Below are 25,744 nucleotides of genomic sequence, written 5' to 3'. Positions count from 1 at the left end.
GGAGCGGCTGGGCCCGTGAGCCATGGCCGCCGAGCCTGCGCGTCCAGAGCCTGTGCTCCGCAAAAAAAAAAAAAAAAAAAAAAAAATGTGGTCCATGCAGCAGCAGCAGCAGTATTACCTGGGAGCTCGTTAAAAATACGGAATTTCAGATCTTACCCCAACATTACTGAATCATAATCTGCATTTTAACAAGATCCTCAGGTGATTTGTAGGCACTGGTGTAATAGAGATCTGATATATTCACCTACCATTCTCTATTTCAGAAAATCTATCATTTCCCTATTTCAAAAAATACCCCAACTCCAACACATGAGGATGGTTCCACTTTTTCTACTACAGAGGTGGATGTATAACTCAGGTAAGCTATTGACTTACCCTATCCCTGTGAACATAGTGGTCCATGGCTGGGCATGGGTAAACCAAACCCTTTTTCTGAATCATAAGGATGCTGGGAGACACGACATGCTCTTTTCTCTGGGATTATTACTTGTAAAGTCCATGTAAACCTAGAGTTGGTGCTGGTCATCTTTGGTACAACATGAAAGAAAGCTCTCTGAAATGAGTCCAGTAAGAGAAGGTCAGAAGTCAGAGGTGGAGACAGACCCTTAATGACATAATTTGAGCTCCGGCATCCAGCTTGGCTTGAAACCATTTATCCCTGTGATTATCAATAGATTCTCCTTCTTTGGCCAAAGTTAGTTTGAATTGGCTTTCTGCTCCTTGCAACCAAAAGAGTTCTGACAGAAGATGAAAAAATTTAAGGACAAATGTTTAATTTGTATTTTTAAACCTCAAAATATTAACAAGTGCCTTGAATATGATGGTCACTGTTGTTCAGCATCTCAGCTTCCATTTAATTGAATCTCCTCATTTTATACCTTTCTAAAATGTTCATTAGATTAGGTCAAACCTGGCTCAAATGCTTCAACTGTTCCTTTCCATGGTGGGAAGGGGAGTATTTTTTTAAAAAAATACTGTTAATTCTTCTTCACCTGTGCCCTTTCTCCCATTTGCCGGCTCTTAAAGGAGCCCTAGACTTTCTTGCCACAAAGACTTTGCACCTGCTTTTCCCACTAAACCCTGGATATCTAATTGATGATCTCCTACTCGTTCTTGAAAAGCCTTTTCAAGGATCACCTCTTTCAGGAAGTCTTTCCTAATGCCCACTCATTTCCTTCCCTGAGATTGTGCTCTTTCTGTGTTCTTTATTAAGCCTTTACAAACGGTATTAAGATGGCTTGTATATTTGTCAGTTTAGCCTGGAAGATTGTGAACCTCTTGAATGCAGAAATTTCAGTTTTCACCCCTTTATTCCCAGGCTTAGTACAAAACCTGACTCTTAAAAAGCACCCTTTAAATATGTATTGAAAGCAAAGAATAACTGAAAATAACAGAAAGACTTTAGTCATTACTCTTGGATTCTGCCATCTACTTGCTCTGTGATCTGGGTTAAATCACTTATACTACTGAGATCCTGCATTTCTTCATCTGTAACACTGGGATAATAGTGTTCTCCTTGCCTAGTAGAATAATTCCATGAAATAATAGGCAGAAAGATGTCCTATCCCCAAAGATGTCCATGCCTTGATCCCTGGAATCTGTGAATATGTTATGTTACAAGGCAAAAAAGACTTTGAGATATAATGAAGGTTACAGACCTTGATATGGTGAGATTCTGGATTATCCAGCTGTGCCCAATCTAATCACATGAGCCCTTAAAAGAGGAGAATTTTCTCAGGTGGGAAGCAGACAAGCGATGAGGCAGAGGTGAGATCAGAAAGACTCGTAGCTTGAAAAGGCGTTGATCTACCATTTCTGTCTTCGCAGACGGAGAAAGCAAGCCGTTAGTGTAGGAGTGTGGGTGGCCGGTGAAACTAGAGAATAATCCCTGGCCAACAGCTTCAGAGAAACGGGTACCACAGTCCTACAGCCACATGGAACTGAATTCTGCCAGCAACAGTGAATGAGCTTGGAAGTGAATACATCCCCAGAGCCTCAAGAAAAGACTACAGCCCTACAGGTACCTTGATTTCAGCCTTGTGAAACTTGATGCAGAGAACCAGCTAATCCAACCTGTGCCTATACTTTTGACCTACAGAACTATGAAATAATAAGTTGCTGTTTTAAGCCAGTAAATTTATGGTCATTTGTTACGGCAGCAATAGAAAACCAGTACATATGAATTTTATAAACTGAAATGTCAGACAAATATGTGCTGTTATAATTTGATACTGCAATCTCTTGGAGATTTGGGGTTAAAGAATGTGCTGACCCAATGTTGTATCTTACAAGGAGGATAAGGGTGAGAGAAGAAAGGAAGTGATGTTAAAGTCATGAATTTAGTTTGCTCTTCAAATGTTTAACTTTGAGGGTGCCTTTTTCCGAATCCCTGGAGATTTGGCCTTCCTGCATGCAGAGAGGTTTTATTAAAGCTTGTAAAAGCTTTTAATAGCTTTCTTTAAAAAAAAAAATCATTCTTAACTCTCTCTTCCGTGCTATTCCTCTAAATGTAAGAAAGCACAAAGATACTAAAGAAACACAGGAGATCAAATTAAATCAGGGGCCCTCCTAGCTCCTCCATTATTCAAAGCACTTAGTGGACTATAAATGATTTAAGAGTGATACAACCAGACATCCCGGAGTAAATAATTTTCATTTTCCTGATTGGTAGGCAGGAGAAAGAAGATTCCATATTCCCATTAGCAAAGATTTTGAGTCATCTTTTGCCAAAAATAAGAGAGCATCTTTTTTCCTATCTAGTCTACTTTTTTTTTTAATATGTAAAGACAAATCAAGAGAAAAGGAAAGGAGATTACAACTTTATTTCTGCTTTTATTGGATAGTTATGATATGCCAGCAGGCTGCTGGGCACTGCACAGAAAGTAGAAATGAGCCCCTGAGTACTTGATCTGTGATGTAAATGAAGTCAATCAGAATGTAATATTACTACAAGGTTCACACCAAAGCTGTGGTGTTTCTTATAACTGCGCTCGGCACTTAGAGCAGCTGAGACTAAAAACATGCTTTATAAACATTAATTAATTATGCTGGGCTTAAATTTAATTCCTCCGGTGGATAGAACGTGTGTACAGAAGATGAAAGAGTCAGCTGTAACCTGGTGCTCATTTTAATTCTGGATTGTAGGATCAGCTAATAATAATCACTGTAATAGCTGACACTTGTAATCTTCAAAGCATCCTTTAAGCACTTACTAATCAACCATCACACTGCCCTGTGGGAAAGGTAAATATTATTCTCCTTATTAATAGCTTAAGAAATTGTAGCTTCAAGTGGCATGGTTTTGCCCAGGACTCCCCCAAAATACCTCAACTGGAGAGTTGAGAGTTAAGAGTCCCTGTATTGGCTAGGAGCAGACCATAAAGTTTACCAATACCACATTATGAGGGGAGCTTCAAAGCGGTGAAACTTACAGCGGGCTTCTGTTACTAGAGAAGATGTCCCAGGGTACATCTAGAAAAGAGGGAAAAGGGCAATGTATCAGAAAGTTGGCCTGCTCCCAGAGAAAGTCTCCTGCTCAAGGAATTTCCTTAGACTGCAACACACGTTTTCCCAATTCCTCCAGCACAATCAGTCCTGGAACGTTCACTAAATGGGTTTAAAATGGGGGAAAAAACTTCCAGCCCAAAGGCCGCATACAGCCCACAGATGTATCCGTCTGGCCTATACAGTGTTTTATTTTTAGTTGCACATATTTAGGGTGCAGACGTCCTTGCACTCTCTCCACTGGGTAGGAGACAAACGCATTCGACACCCCTGGTTATTAACACGTGTAGAGCACAGCATCCAGAGATGCCTTCTTACACCCAGGACTACCACCAGCTCGGGGCAGGTGATGGTTCCTTTCTGGGAACCATCCTGGGAAAGGATAGCTAAATGAGGGCGCTAGAGCATCTCCAGTTTGCGGCCACCATTGCAATCTTTACTCTTTGTCCCACCTCTCATTCTGCTTCCTTTTCAGCCTCAGGCTTTCTTCCCCCCCATGTGTCTGGCCTTCTTACTCCCAGTTCTGAGCTTTCACACTGACTTTTCCCTCTGCTGGGAATGGTCTTAGCTCTTTATCTATTCAAGTGTCATTCCCCCATACTCCCCCCATTCCTTCCCCTGCCTTATATTTCTTCAGAGCAATGATCATTCCTGAAATTACATTATGTACTTGTTTAGTTTTTAATTTTTTGAATCTCTCACTGTTTTCTTTACTGCTGAAACAGATCAGAGCCTGACACATAACAAGCAGGCAACAATATTCAGTGAACCAATGAATTAAGAAGTAGTGAACATATTTCCATGTCTCTCTCTATTTATGTCTTCATTATTATTTTAATAATGGCATAATAGTCCCCTAATATCTAAATTTATTAAACAATCTTTGGTTTTTGGAAATTGAGGTGGTTTTCCACTTTTTTTTTTTTTTCGTTTAAACTAGTATAACATGAAGATCATGTTGGGGAAGGGTGAGTGTAACAAGGAGGACGGGATCTGGGTGAAAAATCAAAGCCACCCTGTTTCTTGGCGGTCAGGGACTGCTCTGCTCCTGTGACCCAGCTGACTTCTAGGAACTCCATCTCTTTTAACCCTGAGTTCCTGCAGGATCCCTCCCAGGTCAGATGCTTTCCTTCTGCTACTTGGTTCCCGTATCTGGCTGTGTGGGTCCCAGTTCCTGCTTAAAGATGATGAGGAACTATACGCAGGAGGCGTGTTCTCTGTAAATGTCAAGTCCTTTCCTACCCACATTGATAAAAGGGGAAGGCACTGAGTTCATGATTCCTTTTCCGTCTGGTCTCATCCTGTGTTTTATCCCTTTCGGGAGCTAATCATGGATAGAATAATCTAATTACACTAATTTAGGATAATGCATTAATGCAAGAGGTTTTGAACAGCCAAATAATTTTCTGCTAAATTTGGAGCCTTCAGGAGAGATTATCATGCATTGTGATTTTCAAAAACATTTCTGGGAGGGGTAGGAGTAGTTAAGGGGCCAAGTGAGGGTGTTTGTGGTTACTATCAAACGAGTCACATTATCTGGAAGATGGAGTGCTGAGTTCACAGAACAATCCAATGCACCGTTTCCCCAGCTCCTCACTTACAGTAATGTAGACTCTGCCATAAGAGTATTTTAGGCCTGTCCTCAATTCTGCCCTCAGTTTTCTTGACTGCAATTCAGCCTGGGAGTGACTGATGGGAGGTTAGTGCTCAGACTGTGTCTGTATGTCGCTGAGAATGGATTTTAATCTTACATTGCTAAGAGACCCTGCCATTCCACAATGCATACTGAAGTACAGCTTCTGCTCCTCTTCTAATTATAGAATACAAGATTCCTGGGTCTGTTTCCTAGAGGCAAACAGTATTAATCTACACACCTGAAATGCTGTTTCAGTATTCGTCTTTGTAAAAAGCATCTTTAGGTTTTGTCATAAACACATAGTGTTTAAGGAAACTAAATTAATTACATGCACTTTAGTATTATAGTACAAAGTAACAAACCTTACCTTGAATGCATATTTTATCTGTTTTGCTGAGAGGAAAGACAGATGAAAGAAAAATGTGTACTTAAATATTCATTTAATAGTGTAGATGGTGAGGGGCAAACATGTGTGGATGAAAAATGAATTCTATAATCAGATATTTTTGAAATAAATGAAATAGAAATATTTATGGCTAAAATACAAGCATAATCTCAGGAACTGCTGAAACAAATACCATTACTAATAAGATATTTCTGGAGGCTCACAAGAATATAATCAATGTTTCAGTTCATAAAATTTCAAAAAATTGAATTTACATTTGCTAAACCAATTAACAAATTCTAATTTACACAGTGTTGGTGCTTCTAATTGGCAGCCGTGCATTTTTATGAGTCCTCTTGTTAATCTCTTATGGTAATCAAACTCACAAATTTAAAATTCATTGGTGTTCTTGATACATGTAACTAGTTAAAATTCTTAATTAAATTAGGGTGACTAAAAGAAAAGTCGTTTTAAAAGTAAAATCATAAAGTGTTATGACTCATGCTGTAAAAATTAACATAAAGTAGGTTTGGGGAGAATCATTCTGAAGACTTTGCAATTAGGAGCACCTGCTATTAGTGCACTTGTTAAACTTTTATCAATTAATCATTACTCTCTCAAATAGCAAGAAGAATTGAATGTTGTGAATATGAAGAGAGTGATTAATTGCAAGTGGCAAATTGCTGACTGGCTCCATTATTACCTGTGCTTTAAGGATTTTTAGAAATAGATGTCTATTATCAGTTTTATGAATACTAAATTATACTAATGTGTTCAGCATTGGTTGGTTTTCTGTCTTCCTTATTCAGTAATGATTGTTTTCTCAAAGTTTTAAAGATGACTTGGAGAACATGGATTCTGTAATAGGATATTATTATGGCCTCATCAGAAACATTTAATGATTGCATTATTTAATCTTATTGTCTAAAGACATGCCATCCATATTTTTTATTAAAAAAAAAAAGCATGGAAAGGGAAAATAGGGTTTTTTTTGCTCCGGTGTAGAAATCGATCCCTATTTGAAGTACAATTTAGGATTAAGCAATATAGCACTATGGCTTCAAAATGTTAATTAATTCTCAATTTGGCCCTCTGTTACTCAGACTAAGCATTTAGATTGCAAAGGGCACTTTTGTTAAGACTCATTTTATTACAAGTTAAAATTGCAGGGAAAAAAATTGATTTAGAAATGTGTTTCTAAATCAATGCAGCAATAGTAGAATACCTAAAATATTTGCTAAAATGTACTTTTCATTATTTCAAGATTCACACAGGGATCTCTAATGGTCCCTGAAAATCTAGAGATTACTATGAAATGTGATTTTAACTACCATGAAATTGCCATAGCTATTTATCTTAGCTACTCATAGATAAGGCCATATAACTGTTAGATGGAAAGAGTCTCAAATATAGGCAAGACTTTAGCTATATACTTCTAAAAGTAAAACTGTCACTGTTTGCAGATGACATGATACTATACATAGAGAAGCCTAAAGATGCTACCAGAAAACTGCTAGAGCTAATCAATGAATTTGGTAAAGTAGCAGGATACAAAATTAATGCACAGAAATCTTGCATTCCTATACACTAATGATGAAAAATCTGAAAGAAAAATTAAGGAAACACTCTCACTTACCATTGCAACAAAAAGAATCAAATACCTAGGAATAAACCTACCTAAGAAGACAAAAGACCTATATGCAGAAAACTATAAGACACTGATGAAAGAAATTAAAGATGATACGAACAGATGGAGAGATATACCATGTTCTTGGATTGGAAGAATCAACATTGTGAAAAATGACTGTACTACCCAAAGCAATCTACAAATTCAATGCAATCCCTATCAAACTACCAATGGCATTATTCACAGAACTAGAACAAAAAATTGCACAATTTGTATGGAAGTACAAAAGACCCCAAATAGCCAAAGCAATCTTGAGAAAGAAAAATAGAGGTGGAGAAATCAGGCGCCCAGACTTCAGACTATACTACAAAGCTACAGTAATCAAGACAGTATGGTACTGGCACAAAACAGAAATATAGATCAATGGAACAGGATAGAAAGCCCAGAGATAAACCCACAAACATATGGTCACATTATCTCTGATAAAGGAGGCAAGAATATACAGTGGAGAAAAGACAGCCTCTTCAGTAAGTGGTGCTGGAAAAACTGGACAGCTACATGTAAAAGAATGCAATTAGAACACTCCCTGACACCATACACAAAAATAAACTCAAAATGGATGAAAGACCTAAATGTAAGGCCAGACAGTATAAAACTCTTAGAGGAAAACATAGGCAGAACACTCTGTGACATAAATCACAGCAAGATCCTTTTTGACCCACCTCCTAGAGAAATGGAAATAAAAGCAAAAATAAATGGAACCTAATGAAACTTAAAGGCTTTTGCACAGCAAAGGAAACCATAAACAAGACCAAAAGACAACCCTCAGAATGGGAGAAAATATTTGCAAATGAAGCAACTGGCAAAGGATTAATCTCCAAAATTTACAAACAGCTCATCCATCTCAATATCAAAAAAACAAACAACCCAATCCAAAAATGGGCAGAAGACCTAAACAGACGTTTCTCCAAAGAAGATATGCAGATTGCCAACAAACACATGAAAGGATGCTCAGCATCACTAATCATGTGAGAAATGCAAATCAAAACTACAATGAGATATCACCTCACACCCATCAAAATGGCCATCATCAAAAAATGTACAAACAGTAAATGCTGGAGAGGGTGTGGAGAAAAGGAAACCCTCTTGCACTGTTGGTGGGAATGTAAATTGATACAGCCACTATGGAGAACAGTATGGAGGTTCCTTAAAAATCTAAAAATAGAACTACCATTGACCCCGCAATCCCACTACTGGGCATATATCCTGAGAAAACCATAATTCAAAAAGAGTCATGTATCACAATGTTCATTGCAGCGCTATTTACAATAGCCAGGACCTGGAAGCAACCTAAGTGTCCATCAACAGATGAATGGATAAAGAAGTTGTGGCACATATATACAATGGAATATTACTCAGACATAAAAAGAAACGAAATTTTTTGTAGTGAGGTGGATGGACATAGAGTCTGTCATGGAGAGTGAAGTAAGTCAGAAAGAGAAAAACAAATTCCATATGCTAACACATACATGGAGTCTAAAAAAAAATAAAATAAAATGGCTCTGAAGAACCTAGGGGCAGGACAGGAATAAAGACACAGATGTAGAGAGTGGACTTGAGGACACGGGGAAGGGGAAGGGGAAGCTGGGACAAAGTGAGAGAGTGGCATGGACATATATACACTACCAAATGTAAAATAGGTAGCTAGTGGGAAGCAGCCACATAGCACAGGGAGATCAGCTCGGTGCTTTGTGATCACCTGGAGGGGTGGGCTAGGGAGGGTGGGAGGGAGACGCAAGAGGGAGGAGATATGGGGATATATGTATATGTATAGCTGATTCACTTTGTTATAAAGCAGAAACTAACACACCATTGTAAAGCAATTATACTCCAATAAAGATGTTTAAAACAAAGTACTAAAAATGAATAAACACTGTAAATTTTAAAAAAATTTTTAATTGAAGTAGTTTATTTACAGTATTGTGTTAGTTGCAGCTCAATATAATCTTCAGCTAGATTTTATATTTTAAAAAACAATAGGACATTGTTCTAAATTAATGAAAAGTGTGGAGGGTAGTTGGGGAGAAATGAACTATAAATGAAACCTTTACAAATTTCAGATTTCACCAAAAAATAATACATATCAAAGGAGAATGCTCTTCCTACCTCTGGGAAAAAAATATTCCACATCATGTTGCCTTTCATAGAAGCTCTGGGAACATGTGCTGCCTCTTTACGTTTCCCTGAGCTCTTGTGCTGGCCTTTTAGGTCATGTTTTGCGATGAGTGCCTGAGCCATTAGAAGGGAATCCCTGATTGACCTCAGAACTGCCCTGGCATGGAAAGACAGGTCTAGGTCGGGTTTTCTCTATTGACATTTTGGACCAGATCATTCTTTGTTGGGGGCTGGGGGTGTGGTGCTCTGATCTGAAGGATGTTCAGCATCACGTCTGGTTTCTATAGCACATGTGAAGTCATGACATCCACAGATGTCTCCAGACACTGTCACATATTCCCTGGGTGGCAAAATTGTCTTCCACTGAGAACACTGGTCTAGACTGATTTAAAATTCTAGATATTTTTTAGTGTGGTAAATCAGGTAGATTCAGCTTCCAGAAATGGTACCCCCCTTGGGGTATCGGCAGCTGTACTGACCAGATTCAGTGTCTCGTTCTGCCCCTCACGATCCATGTGATTTTGGTTATCCTCTCTAAACCTTGGTCTGTTCACCTGTGAAACAGGAGTAATAAAACAGTTCCAATTTAATAAAATTATTGTGGAGAATAAATAAGATAATGAATATAAACACAGACCACAGTGCCTGGCACATTACTAGTGCTAATCATTATTAGCGCTAATCATTATTAGCTCATTATTGTAAAAGTTGGTTGTTATTTTTTGTATTATTATTTTTGGTTGTTAGTGGTCCAGTATCAGTCTAACGTTATAGAATCCTAAGTGTCTAGATGTCTTTTTGAGTTGCCCTAGAGAAAGCGTCAAACATAAATAATGGTAAGAAGTTATATTGTTTAGCCCCTTAGAGGGTCTAAATCCTATCACAGAGGTTATTTTTTACTTTCCCATCAAAGACTATTTTTAGGATCAATATGCCCCATCGTCTACTGAACATAGTGAAGGTAGTCAAAGGAAATAAAAGTCTTTGGGGGACTTCAAAGAGCTTAAAACCTGGTGAAGAAAAATCATCTTCTATACATAAAATCATTAAAGAAAAACAGATGCTGCTGTTTCATACGTATTTACTGGATTGCAAACTTGTTGAAAATAGTAGTGTCCTAGACACCTCTTTAATTCCCCCACTGGTACTTTAAACTTAGAAACAGCTCCATAAATATTGGTGGGATGAAGGAAAGGAAGGAATGTCAGAGTAAAAGATGTATTTTCTTCCAAATTGTCCCTGACTTATTATATGGCCTTGTTGAAGTCAGTTCTGTAAGTTGGTCCCTCAATAAATGGAGAAGATAATAATGCCTAACGCTCGACATTTATATAGCCCCAAATAGTTTGCAAAGTATTTTCATTTACATTATTATATCTCATGATAATATATCATCAACCCCATTCTTCTTGGAGAGCTTAGCAATTTAGTTACTGCGGCTATATCATGGGTCTTGGCCCTGGAGTGTTTCTCAGGCCGGGATATACTTCAGTCCTTACATGACCTTGATCCTACAAGACTACTTTGAAAACACCAGACCAATTTTATTATATGTAAGATTCAGTTACAAATATAAACCCCTGAGAATTTTTATCTGATGGCACAGAATCATGGAACTAGGTAGAGCCCCAAGAATCAGTTTCATCTTACCTTTTACAGACGAGGAGATGCAGGCCCACGGGTTAAGAGAATTTCCCAAGTTCTCTTGGTTTGTCACCGGCGGAGTCAGAATTACAAGCTGATTCCTCTTTCATTGTCTCATGGTATTAATCATTACAAAAGACGGAGGGTTTAAATCGAACTCTAATTAGTCAGTCTTCCTCGGCTCTGTGTAAATATTTCACTTTAAGAGCGTGTACACTTTTTAGCCTCTCGTTTATTAACCCAATAAACTAATGAGCACATCATTTAGTTAGCCAGTATGGAAAGCAGTACTGTAATGCAGCTGACATTCCTTCACTAGTCATTTGTTTATGAAGTCCAAATGAAGTTTCTTTCTCTTCAGTTTCTGCTTGAACATCTAATACACATCTTCACCGTAATGTTGTAACTGTCATTAAGTGAGAATGAATCATCTATCTTCAAGCATTATAGGTACCCATCATGAACTTTTCTTTTTATCTTGCTACCACTTGATATTTTTGGAGATCACATCAATCAGGCGGCAAGCTTTATGTGCTGCTTGTGTGATGTCGCTCCTCGTAGATTTAGACAATGAGTCTGTTGCTCCTTTCGGACACAGCATGGCAGAGGTGGCTGAGAAAGATTGAAAATGTGGGTGGCTGCTTGGTAAGACTTAAAGAGCCACTGATTATAATTATGCACTTGGTAAGGTGAGCCTTCTTCATATAAGTTGAATGTTTGTAGGGTTCTTTATATAGAAAGGCTTTAATAGTAAATATGTAATTGTTGGTAAACTATGAAGCAGAAGTTACACTCTCTTTTAGCACTTTGTGAAGCTGCAGGTGCTCTTCACAGTCAAGTTTGGCCGAAAATAGAAAGATAATGACCGGCTGTAAATTTCTAAAGGACAGAGACCATCTTTTATCCATTTCTATATATGTTAGCATGCAGAGGCATTTAATAAATTTTTGGTAACTGAACCAGTGCTATCTCTAGAATATTAAGACAGCTGCCAGTCCTGCCCTGAAATCTAAGGGTGGCACAGGTTCCAAGCAATCTTTTGCTCGCACCTAAGTGCGCAACTAGGTTTAACCATTTGGGTTGCTTCTGTGTACGCTGACTAGTTACTAAGTGACCTGTAGTTTCTAGAAGCTGGGTTGGCTAATCCTGTGCCACTCTTGGGCCTTACTACTGTTTTCTAAGCCAAGAAAAAAAATGACCTGTGTAAATAGAAAATCCCAAGTCTTAAACCCCACATCAAAAGAAACATGATGTTCTCAAAGATACCTTGACACCAGAGCAAATTGCTGCAGGTACCTCAGCTGTATTAATAGTTATTAAGGAGAACTTGAACAGAGTAAAATCCTAGTAGAATTTTGTAAATGAGATCAGTTGTGGAGGCCCTCTTAATTTATCAGAGTCCATGATAGACCACTCAAGGAAACACAGACTATCAGAACTTAAGGGGGAGAGATCCGTTTTATCAGAGTCAACAGGCTTATCTCTCAGGAAAAGGAGATAGCTTTGGCCGCTGCTGGCCAATCCTTTGTCTATATCCCTAAGGGAGGATAAGTTCATGACCCATAGGAGTTGCCTTCTCTGAAAGGTGATTTAAACAGCCTCTAATGCCTCTACCCTAATACTAATATTCATCTCATCTAGAAACTTCTGTCATGTCTCCTTACAAGATTCTACCAATGCGGAGGCCTGCTTTTCCCTATGAAAGCCCTGACACATGATTATATAACCTTTGGACCCGTACCTAGCTTCAGGAACTGGCACCCTCCCTTCTCCCTTTCCAGATTAAGGAAAGGTACATTCTTGCTGTCATCCCTGTCAGCCCAACACTACTCCCCTGAGTAAGAGTCCTTCATCGTTTTCCAGGCGTGACTAACTCACCATATAGGTAACCATCCGAGAAACCCTGGAGTTTCAAAAATGAAAACTCTTGCTTAGAAATGTTCTCCATAGACAAAATGAGGTTGGTTTGAACTCTCTACCAGGAGCAGTGGATTCAGGGAATGCCCACTCCCAGTAAATCCAACAGTTGCAATGCTTTATGCCTGGTGGGCCCACTTGCAGGTACTTCTTGAAAGGTAAAGTTTCTGTTATGTAAATCAGCATGTTGTGGGTCCCAGAATTAAGGAACCCAATGGATTGAACCTGATAGTTATTAACACAACTTCTGTACAAGAGATCTAAACTTTAGAGCAACCGTCTCTCCAGAATCACGGTATTAGATTCTTTACCTGTTGGGGAAAAATATTTTTAGAGCATTGTCCATTCTTATTCCCGGTTTGAAAGGACTTTCTGGTAGCAGAATAAGCCACTAGCAAAGCTGGGAGGAACAATTTTAAAGGGACTGCCTTTGAGCTGCATATCTCATATAACCAGAACATCTATTCAGTGTGTTTTATCTGGTACGGTTAAGTGCAATTTGTAATAACATATAAATTCCCTTGTCAAGGAAAACAGCCCCTGCCTATATGAGTTATTTTCAATCTTGATGCACATTAGAATCACCTAGACAGCTTTAAAAAATACTGATGTCCAGGCCCCACTCAAAATATTCTTATTTAATTGATCTGGGGCAATGCAAACCCATTAGTATTATTTTTTCTAATTCCCCAAGTGATTCTAATGGGTGCCCAGAATTGAGAACTTCTGCTTAGATTTATAATCTCTCTTTGATAATCTTTTAATTTATTTAGCTTTACAGTGTTCTACAAAGATAATCTTCCCTGGAGGACTAAAGGGTGAGATTGATGATGAACTCAGTAATTTTCCTACCTGAAGCCATCGGGGAATGGATTGGTCATCACTTCCCACTGGGCCACTATTTTAGATATAGAAAAATTAACCTAAAAGGGATATTTATCATTAAACGTGTTCATGAACTGAATGTGGTTGTGCTACATGGTATATATAAATCTAGAGGAAATATTACACTTGTCTATAGATCAAATATTCTCACTTATCATTTATCATCTAAAGACATATTTAAGAATTCTGCCTTGGCTACTCAGGGAAAAGGTCTCTTCCCTCACCTTCTTCTAACAGATTAATGATGACTTAAACCTGGTCTGCCCTTGATCTTCTTGGGTCTGATTTGACAAGGAAGGTTTGGCAGCCAAATGAATCCCTGACCAAGTTCATGTGCAATATGTGAAGTAAAAGATAAGAAGAGTTGATTGTGATTCCTACAAATTTTAAATCTTTCTTCTCTGAAAGGTGTAAAGAAGTCTGACTGCAAAGGGACCCCGAGACTTGAGGAATAACATGGTGGTAAGTTCCCCATGTCTCCTTATTACTGCCCATATATCCCAGACAGGGCACTGCAGAAACCTGCAACAGGTACAGACCAAAAGAGCTTCTGGAAGAGCTTGCTCCCGTCAAGCCAAGGGACCAGAAAACATGTAGCCTAACATTAGAAATCTTCTTGGCAAAACCCTCCTTACTCCAGCCAAACACCAAGGGGGAAAAGTCACACCTTGCGCCCCTGCAGTTTCAGCCGTGGAGTGGGAAGTTGATCTTCTACCCCAGTCCCTTGCCCAGACAAAAGCAGGCAGCACTCAGATTCCTCCGTCGTTGTTAGATGTCTGAGGGACTCAGCAGGGAGATGATTATCCATCCTCTGCCTGATGAAGAGGACAATGCTCCAGTTTCCCCACCAGGGTACTGGAACCCACTGGGAGCTGAGCATCCACCTCTACTCGACATCAAAGAGACTGACAATGAGATGCCAGTTGGAGCTAATAAGTGCTCCACTCTCACCCCACCCCTGGAGTCAGGAAGACTTGGTGAGGACCTGAGCCTCCACATACACCTAGCATCCAGGAGGTAGAATAAAGTGGTATGAGGTGGGGCACTTAGTTGACAGTCCACTGAGCCCACACGCTCCTTCCCCTCATGTCAGTAGGGCATAGTGTGGAGCCAGGCTTCCAACCACACCCTGCAGCAACAAAGCAGTGTGAGTGGGTGCTTACTTTTGCCACAATGGAGTAGACTAGACTTTGCAAGAAGCTGAGCATATACAATCACCGAGACCTTGAGGTATACGTGAACAGGGGCATGACCTTCACATAAAAGGTGATTAAATAGGAATCATTCTCATAATATAATACCCAAAATGTCTAGGGTACAATCGAAAATTGTGCATCATATCAGGAGCCAGAAAAATCACAGTACAATTTAGAAAAGCAACCAACAGATACCAGCATAAGATGAGTCTGATGCCAGAACAATTTGACAAGGATTGCAAAGGAACCACCATAAAAATGCTTCCATGAGAAGTTACAAATTCTCTTGAAACAAATGAAAAATTAAAATCTCAGCATGGAAATAGAAATTTATTTTTTTAAAAAAGAACCAAATGGAAATTAGAGAACTGAAAATTATGTGACATTAAAAAAAACTCACTATACACCCAATAATAGAATGGGAATGATGGAGAGTAGAATCAGTGAACTTGAAGACAGATCAATAGAATTTACTCAGTCTGAACAATGAGGAAATAGGGTGAAAATAAAATAAAAAGAGTCTCAGGGACCTGTGAGACAATAACCCACATAAACATACAGATTCAAGAAGCTAAGCAAACCTAAAGTAGAATTCAACCCCCACAAAAAAATCCATGCCAAGACATAGAATAATTAACTTTTCGAAAACTGAAAGATAAAGAAGAAATCCCAAAGCAGCCAGACAGAAATAACACAGTACAGGCATACCTCAGAGAAAGTGCAGGTTTGGTTCCAGACCATCATGATAAAGCAAATATCACTATAAAGTGAGTCACGTGAATTCTGTGGTTTCCCAGTACATATAAAACTTAGGTTTACGATATACTATAGACTGTTACATAGTACAACAGCATTATGTCTAAAAAATATATCTACGTACCTTAATTAAAAATATTTTCTTGCTAAAAACTGCTATCATCTGAGCCTTCAGTGATTCATGGTAGTAACATGAAAGATAACTGATCACAGATCACCAGAACAAGTATAATGATAATGCAAAAGTTTAAAATATTGCAAGAATTACCAAAAGGTGACACAGAGACGTGAAGTGAGCAAATGCTGTTGGCAAAATGGTACCAAGGGACTTGCTCCATGTAGGTCACCACAAACCTTAAATTTGGGGAAAATGCAGTATCTGAGAAGTGCAATAAAATGAGGTATGCCTGTATAAAGATGTCAGAAGAAAAATTTAACCTTCCACGTTGTAACTAGAAAAGGTAGGGAAAATTAAATTCAAAAGAAACAGATGCAGTGGAATAAAAATATAAAAACAGAAATGAAGGAAATTAAAAACAAAAGAGAAATAAAAAAACATGAAGCACAAAGTCGTAAGGTCTCTGCAAAGACCAATGAAATTGACAAATTCCTATCCAGACTGATCAGGAAAATAAGAGCAAGGATAAAAATGACTGGTATCAGAAATTAAAGGTGATACATCACTATAGGCAGTAAAAATATTAAAAATAAAACAGAATAGTATGAAAAACTTAATTACAACACATGCAGCAGTTTAGATAAAATAGACAATTTCCTAGACAAACATAAGCTTTCCAATAGTCTGTTAAAGCCTGATATCTATTAATAAGTAGCCTTATATCTCTTTAAATTGTGTAAGTAAAATTTTTTCTTACAAAATAAACTTCCGGCTAGAAGTTGTGCTGGTGAATGTCAAACATTTAGGGAAGAAAAAATAACAATCTATACAATGATTTTGTCCAACCCAGTTTATGAGACAAGTATAACCCTGCTTCCAAAACCAGATAAAGGTTTTGCAAGGAAACTTCAGGCCACAATTGCTTATTATATAAAAGCAGAACCCATTAACAAAATGTTAGCAAACTGAAGTCAGTGATATGTAAAATGGAAAGTGTTATAATTAAGGAATTTTATCATAGGAAAACAAGGTTGTTCAATATTTTCTTTAATTCATTAAAGTCAATTCACTAAATTAACAGCATACAAGAGAAAAATATAATGAGTGACTAGATTTAAAAAATGCATCTGACAAAATTTAACATAAATTTGTTAGAAAAATTCTCAATAAGGTAATAATATAAAGGAAAGGAACATCCTTAGCCTGATAAAAGTCATCTACAGAAACCTTACAGGTGACATCATACTTATAAGTGAAAGACAGTGTTATTCTTGTATATTAAGACAAGGCAAGATATCTATGTTCACTACTTCTATTCAGGAGTGAACTGGAGTTCTTAAACAGGGCAACAGAAAAAGAAAATTTTCTTAAAGGGTTACAAAATAAAAAGAAAGAAGTCAATTCTCTACTCACAGTTGATTTGTACCTATGTGTAGAATATACTAACAAATCTAGAAAACGGCGACTAGAACTAAAATGTCTAGCAGAATCAGATGTTACATGATCAATATACGAAAAATCAAATGTATTTCTATATACTAACAATAAAGTGGGGAATTAAATTAAAGATAATTTATCATAATGTCAAAATTAAACATGTAGAAAGATACATTTAACAAATTAGTGTTAGTCTTATACACTGAATATTACAAAACGTTGTTAGGAGAAATTTTAAAAGAACTTGGTACATGCAAGATATATAATATTCATGTGTTGGAAGACTCAAAACTGTTGATGTAATTTATCCCCAAAGTGATCTAAAAATTCAAAGTAATCTCAATCAAAATTCCAAGAAGTGATTTTCTTTTAGTAGAAATTACCAAGCAGGTAACAAAATTCATGTGGAATAGGCAAAACAATCTTGAATAAGAACAACAAAATTTGAGAACTTATAGTATCTGATTTTTAAATTTATTTTAAAACTATAATAATATAGATAGTGTTATATTGACATAAAAATAGATAAGCAGTCCAATAGAACAAATTGGTGAGTCCAGAAATAGACCTAACTGTAAAGGGTCAATTAATTTGGGGAAAAATTGTCCAACATTTAGCTAAATATATGTGGTCAAGTTTGTTTGTTTTTTTTAACCTAAGGATCTTTTCATGGGGAAAGGAGAGAAGGTAATTTAATGGGGAAAAAGATAGTCTTTTGAACATATGGATACTGCTGTATCAGAAAAGGTACCTTTACACTTATTATGCACCATGCAATGAAATTAACTCAAAATTAATCATTACTATTCACAGCTATAATATATTTAGAATAAAACATAGAATATTTTCATCGTTGATGTAGTTCAAGATTCCTTAGATGTGTTTCTTTAAGCACAACATAAAAAAAATCACTTGTTAAATAGGACTTCTTCCAAATTAAAAACTTTGCTCTTTGAAAGGCATTATTAAGGAAATGAAAATGCAAGACACAAACTGAAAGAAAATATTCACCATGCATATATATGAAAAAGTACGTGTAAAAAATTAGAATTCAATAATGATGTGACAAATAACACATGAAAAGAAGCTGAATTTTATGTCACTAGGAAAGTGAAAATTAAGAGCACAGTGAGATAACCCTATACTAAAAATAATGTTATAAAGACCAACAACAACAAATTGGGGTGTAACAACTAGAAATTTCATACATTGCTGGTCAGAATGTAAAATTTTGCAAACACTTTGGCATTGTCTTTTGAAGGTAGTTATACACTTATATTATGGCTAAGTGATTCAACGCTAAGGCATTTACCCAAAAGAGAGAAAATCACGTGTCCACACAAATATTTATACATTAATGTTCATAGCTGCTATAATTCATAGTAACCCCAAACTGGAAACAGAACAACTATAAACTCCTGGATGAGTGAACAATCCAATTTCCTAAAATCTATAGAATAGAATTTATTCAGCAATGTAGGTATTCAATGAATAGATGAAACTGATACATGAAAATATGTGATACATCTCAAACCACTAAAGTGATTTATTATTTTATTTATTTACTTTTAACTGAAATACAGTTGATTTTAAATATTATATTCGTTTCAGGTGTACAACATAGTGATTTGATGTTTTTATAGATTTTACTCCATTTAAAGTTATTACAAAATAATGGCTGTATTTCCCTGCTCTGAGCAATATATCCTATTGCTTATTTATTTTATACATAGTATTTGTGTCTCTTAATTACATTTCTATCTTTCCCCTCCTCCTTTCCTTACCCCACTGGTAACCACAAGTTTGTTTTCTATATCTTTCAGTCTGTTTTGTTATATACATTCGTTCTATTTTTTTTAGATTCCACGTGTAAGTGATAACAGAGTATTTCTTTCTCTGTATGACTTATTTCACTAAGAATAATATTCTCTAGGTCCATCCATGTTGTTGCAAATAGCAGAATTTCATTCTTTTTTATGGCTGAGTAGTATTCCACTGTATACATATACCACATCTTTATGCATTCATCTCTTGATGGGCACTTAGGTTTGCTTCCATATCTTGGCTATTGTAAATAATGCTGCTATGAACATTGGGGTGCATGTATCTTTCTGAATTAGTGGTTTTGTTTTTTCAGACATATATCCCGCAGTGGAATTGTTGGATCATATGGTAGTTGTACTTTTAGTTTTCTGAAGAACCTCCATACTGTTTTCCATAGTGGCTATACCAATTTACAATCTGAGCAACAGTGCACTAGAGGTCCCTTCTCTCCACATCCTCACCATTTGTTATTTGTGTTCTTTTTGATGATAGCCATTTTGACATGTGTGAGGTAATATCTCATTGCATTTTTGATCTGCATTTCTCTGATGATTTATGATTTTGAGTATTTTTTTATGTGCCTGTTGGCCATCTGCATATCTTCTTTGGAAAAATGTCTCTTCAGATCTTCTGACCATTTATTAATCCTGTTGTTTGGTTTTTTGATCTTGAGTTGTATGGGCTGTTTATATATTTTGGATATTAACCCCTTACCGGTCATATCATTTGCAAATATTTCCTTCCATTTTCTTTTTGTTTTGGCAATGGTTTCCTTTGCTGTACAAAAGCTTTTACATTTAATTAGGTCCAGTTTGTTTATTTTTGTTTTACTCTAGGAAATGAATCCAAAAAAATATTGTTGTGATTTATGTCAAAGAGTGTTCTGCCTATATTTTCTTCTTTAAGAGTTTTATAGTATTCAGTCAGTCTTACATATAGGTCTTTAATTCATTTTGAGTTTATTTTTGTATATGGTATGAGGAAATGTTCTAGTCTTATTCTTTTACATGTATCTGTCCAGTTTCCCCAGCATCACTTATTGAAGAGACTATCTTTTCTTTGTACCTTCTTGGCTCCTTTGTTTTAGATAAAATGACCATAAGAGTGTGGGTTTATTTCTGGACTCCCTATTCTGTTCCATTGATCTGTATGTCTGTTTTTGTGTCAGTACCATGCTATTTTGCTTACTGCAGCTTTGTGATACAGTTTGAAGACATGGACCATGATACATCCAGCTTTGTTCTTTTTTTCTTAAGTTTGCTTTGGCAATTCTGGGTCTTTTGTGGTTCCATATATATTTTAAGATTATTCTAGTTCTGTGAAAAATGTCATGGGTATTTTTAATGAGGATTACATTAAATCTGTACATTGCTTGGGGTAGTATGGTAGTATTGTGACAATATTAATTCTTCCAATCCAAGAACATGGAATATCTTTCCATTTTTTTGTACCATTTTCAAATCCCTTAATCAGTGTTTTGTAGTTTTCAGAGTATAGGTCTTTCACTTCCTTAGTTAAGTTTATTCCTAGGTATTTTATTCTTTTTGATGTGATGGTAAATGTGATTGTTTCCTTAATTTCTCTCTGATAGTAATTACTAGTGTACATAAAAGCAACACATTTCTGTATATTAATCTTGTATCCTGCAACTTTACTGAATTCATTTATTAATACTAATAGTGTTTTTGGTGGAGACTTCAGGGTTTTCTATATATGGTGTCATGTCCTCTGTAAATAGTGACAGTTTTACTTCTTCCCTTCCAATTTGAATGCCTTTTATTTCTTGTTTGATTGCTATGGCTAGCACTTCTAATACTATATTAAATAGAAGTGGTAAGAGTGGTCATCCTTGTCTTATTCCTGATTTTAGAGGAAAATCTTTCATCTTTTTACAGTTGAGTATGATGTTTGCTGTGGGTTTGTCATAAGTGGCCTTCATTATTTTGAGGTATGTTTCCTCCTAACCCACTTTGAAGACAGTTTTATTGCAAATGGATGTTGAATTTTGTCAAATATTTTTTCTGCATCTATCAAGATGCTCATGTGATTTTTAGCCTTCCTTTTGTTAATGTGGTGTATCACATTGATTGATTTGTGAATACTGAACTAACCTTGCATCCCTGGAATAAATCCCACTGCATCATGGTGTATAATCCTTTTTATATATTGTTGAATTCCATTTGCTGATATTTTGTTGAGGATTTTTGTATCTATATTCATCAAAGATATTGGCCTGTAATTTTTTTTCTTTCTTTCTTTCTTTCTTTTCTTTCTTTCTTTCTTTCTTTCTTTCTTTCTTTCTTTCTTTCTTTCTTTCTTTCTTTCTTTCTTTTGTAGTGTCTTTGGCTTTGGTATGCAGGTAATGGTGGCCTTGTAGAATAAATTTGGGAGTGTTCCATTCTCTTCAACTTTTAGGAATAGTTTGAGAAGGGTAAGTGTTAGCTCTTCTTTTTATGTTTCATAGAATTCCCTTGTGAAACTGTTCGGTCCTGGTTTTTTGTTTGCTGGGAGTTCTTAAAATACACATTCAATTTCACTACTAGAGATTGGTCTGTTCAGCTTGTTTATTTCTTCCTGATTCAGTCTTGGAAAGTTGTTTGTTTCTAGAAATTTGTCCGTATCTTCTAGGGTGTCCAGTTTGTTGGCATATAATTGTTTGTAGTATTCTCTTACGATTTTCTTTTTTGTATTTCTGTGGTATCAGTGTTTTGTTCTTCTCTTTCATTTCTTATTTTATTTATTTTGGGTCTTCTCTCTTTTATTCTTGGTGAGCCTGGGTAAAGGTTTATCAATTTTGTTTTATCTTTTCAAAGAAATACCTCTTGATTTTATTGATCTTTTATTGATTGATTGATTGATTGGTCTCCAATATATTTAGTTCCTCACTGATCTTTATTATTTCATTTTTTCTGCTGATTTTGAGCTTTGTTCTTCTTTTTCTAATTCATTGAGAAGGAGGGTTAAGTTTTGAGTTTTTCTTGTTTCTCGAGATTGGCCTGCATTGCTGTAAACTTCCCTCTTAGAACTGCTTTTCCTACGTCTCAGATTTTGGAAAGTTGTATTTTCACTTTCACTTCTCTCAAGGTATTTTCTGATTTCCTCTTTGATTTTTTCATTGACCCATTGGTTTTTTGGTAGCATGTTGTTTAATCTCCACATGTTAGTGCTTTTCCCATTTTTCTTCCTGTAATTGATTTCTAGTTTCATACCGTTGTGGTCAGAAAAAAAGCTTGATATAATCTCTATCCTCTTAAATTTGTTGAGACTTGTTTTATGGCCTAGTATGTGATCCATCCTGAAGAATGTTTCATGTGACTTGATAAGAAAGTGTATTCTGCTGCTTTGGGATGGAATCTTTTCTTCTAGCCATTGATTAAGTCCAACTGATCTATTGTGTCATTTAAGACCATTGTTGCCTTACTGATTTTCTGTCTTGATGATCTGTCCATTGATGTAAGTGGGATGTTAAAGTCACCTACTATTGTATTGCTGCCTAGTTCTCCCTTTATGTCTGTTAATATTTACTTATATATTTAGGTTCTCCTGTATTTGGTACACATATGTTAACAAGTATAATATCCTCTTCTTGAATTGATCCCTTTATCAGTATGTAATGCCCTTCTTTGTCTTTTATTGTGGCCTTTGTGGTTTTTTTGGTATTTTTTTTGCAGTATGCGGGCCTCTCACTGCTGTGGCCTCTCCCATTGCAGAGCACAGGCTCCGGACACGCAGGCTCAGCGGCCATGGCTCACAGGCCCAGCTGCTCCGTGGCATGCGGGATCTTCCCGGACCGGGGCACGAACCCATGTCCCCTGCATCGGCAGGTGGACTCTCAACCACTGCGCCACGAGGGAAGCCCGTGGCCTTTGTTTTAAAGTTTATTTTGTCTGATAAGAGTATTGCTACCACCACTTTTTCTGTCCTTTCTATTTGGATGAAATGTCTTTTTCCATCCATTCACTTTCAGTCTGTGTGTCTTTAGTTCTGAAGCGAGTCTCTTGTAAGCAGCATATATATGGGTCTTGTTTCTTTTATCGAATCAGCCACCCTATGTCTTTTCATTGAAGCATTTAGTTCATTGACATTTGAATTTTTTTTTTTTTTGCGGTACGCGGGCCTCACTGTTGTGGCCTCTCCCGTTGCGGAGCACAGGCTCCAGACGCGCAGGCTCAGCGGCCATGGCTCACAGGCCCAGCCGCTCTGCGGCATGTGGGATCCTCCCGGACCAGGGCACGAACCTGTGTCCCCTGCATCGGCAGGCAGACTCTCAACCACTGTGCCACCAGGGAAGCCCCTGAAGTAATTATTGATAGATATGTACTTATAGCCACTTTATAACTTGTTTTCTGTTTGTTTCTGTCATTCTTTTTTTGTTTCTTCCCTTGTGGTTTGATTGGTTTTTCCTTTAGTGGTGTACTTGTGTTCTTTTTTCTCTTGTTTTTATATATCTGTTGTAGGCTTTTTATTTGTGTTTACCTTAGCGTTCATATATGTTGACCTATATCTATTTGCTTTAAACAGGTAGTGATTTAAGTTCAAACAAATTCTAAAAGAGCTACATTTTTTACTTCATTCCCCCACACTTTGTGTATTTGATGTTATATTTTACATCTTCATGTTTATCCCTTTACTGATTATTATAGTTATACTTGATTTTACAACTTTTTAATCTTTGTATTAGCTGATTTAATTGTTTGATCTTCAGCTTTTACTATATATTTGGCTTTACTAGTGGGATTTTTCTTTCCTATAGATTCTTATTTCTTGTTTTGGCCTTTCCTTTTCCACTTACAGAAGACCCTTTAACATATCTTTTAGGGTCAAGTTAGTATCAATGAACTCTTTTAGTTTTACTTATCTGAAAAGTTCTTTATTTCTCCTTCAGTCCTAAATGATAACCTTGCTGGGTAGAGTATCATGGGTTGAAGGTTTTTCCCTTTCGATGCTTTAAATATATTATGCCACTCCCTTCTGACCTGCAGTGTTTCCACAGATAAACCAGCTCATAGACTTCTGGGGGGTTACCTTGTATTTGACTCTTTTTCTTTTGCTGCCTTTAGAATTCTCTCTTTATTTTTAACTTTTGCCATTTTAATTATGATATGTCTTGGAGTGGTTTTGTTTGGGTTCATCTTGTTTGGGACCCTTTGTGTTTCCTGTACCTGGATATCTGTTTCCTTCTTCAGGCTTGGGAAGTTTTCAACCATAATTTCGTTAAATATATTTTTGACCCCTTCTCTCTCTTCTTCGGGGAACTCTATAATGCAAATGTTGGTACATCTGATGTTATTGCAAAGACCCCTTAAACTGTTTTCATTTTTTGTTTTTACTGTTGTGCACTTGTGATTTGCATTACTCTGTCTTTTAGATCACTTATGCATTCTTCAAATCACCTAGTCTGCTCTTCATTCCTTCTGTGTGTTTTTCATTTCAGTTATTGTATCCTTTAGTTCTGATTGATTCTTTTTTATATTTTCTTGTTCCTTGTTAAAATTCTTAACTGTGTTCATCTATTCTTTTTCTTAATTCAGTTACAATTCTTATTACTAATGTTTTTAATTCTTTATCTGGTAAATCATTTATTTCTCTTTCATGAGTTGTTTTTCCAGTGTTTTTTTTTCTTGCTCTTTCAGTTAAGACAAATTTCTCTGCTTTCTCATTTTGCTCATCTTTCTCTGTCTCTATGAAATTAGGTGAAATAGTTAACTATGGTGGTCTTGAAGTGGGATCCTTATGTGGGAGCGTCTCTAGACAGTCTGCATGTGCCCATTGGCTTTGGTGGGACAGCTGAATTTGAATTGAACACAAGTAACGTCTTTTCTCAGGGTGTGCTGGCAGCTGTCACCTTGGTAAGAGGTGGTGCTGGAGATTGAGGGGATAGGACCAGAGCCAGGTGTGAGGCCAGGCATCCCCACAACTCAGTGGGGATCACCACCCTATGCAGGGGGTGGGCAGGGGGCAGGTCCAAGTTGCTGGAGCAGAAGGCCTGAGGGTTGGGTGTAAGCTGACTCAGTTCCCTTTAACTGTGTGCTCTTCTCCTCCTAGCACAGGCACCCTTGCCCCAGAGGGGAGTATTGCTAGAGCAAGAGGGCCAGATGTGGGTATTCAGCAAAGGTCAGGGCATGGGCTGTGGCAGTCTAGGCTCTGTCAAAGATCTGGACTCCCTCTAATGTGACATTTATGCAGTCACCAGTAATGGCCTCCCCCTCCCTGTTCAGATGCCACTTAGGGTCTGAGCTGCCTCAGCATCGCACAGCCAGCCAAGCATTTTCTTTGGTTGTGGCAGCCATCACTCTAGTTTGAACCTGTGACACAAGGCAAGCGGTGCTAGAGCAGGTGGTCAGCTCAGGCTAGGTCTTGCACCGGATGGGTCATGGGAAATAAGTCAGCCACCTGCACAGTTTCAATTTCAGTCAACCCCCTCTTCCCTGCTTTGGCAGCAGGCAAGCATTCACGTGCTCCTCATGAGCAGTGTCCAGGCTTCCCAAGACCTCTTGTTAGTCCCACTGGACTTCCAACCAGTCACGAGGGTTCATCTTCCTTTCATAGAACCCCAGGGCTGGGGCACCCAATATGTGGCTCAAATGGCTCACTCTCCAGAGAGGGTCTCCACCCATGTAATTTCCCTTTTCCTCTGAAT

The 25,744-nt window shown here is 37.2% G+C and overlaps 1 long non-coding RNA gene across 2 annotated transcripts in view; it reads left to right on the top strand.

Moving 5' to 3' along the window:
• The window catches only part of LOC137209316 (uncharacterized), a 63,042-nt gene that overhangs the window by 6,000 nt on the left and 31,298 nt on the right, over window positions 1-25,744 (top strand). For both annotated transcript variants that reach the window (XR_010935987.1, XR_010935986.1), the window contains exons 2-4: window positions 264-358; window positions 1,828-2,020; window positions 14,182-14,235. This is a non-coding gene — a long non-coding RNA (uncharacterized lncRNA). The remainder of the gene's footprint in view (window positions 1-263; window positions 359-1,827; window positions 2,021-14,181; window positions 14,236-25,744) is intronic.

This window comes from Pseudorca crassidens, chromosome 16 (assembly GCF_039906515.1).
Source record: "Pseudorca crassidens isolate mPseCra1 chromosome 16, mPseCra1.hap1, whole genome shotgun sequence".
Lineage (NCBI taxonomy): Eukaryota > Metazoa > Chordata > Mammalia > Artiodactyla > Delphinidae > Pseudorca > Pseudorca crassidens.
Note: the sequence above shows the minus strand (reverse complement) of the source record. Positions and strands in the feature narration are given on the sequence as shown.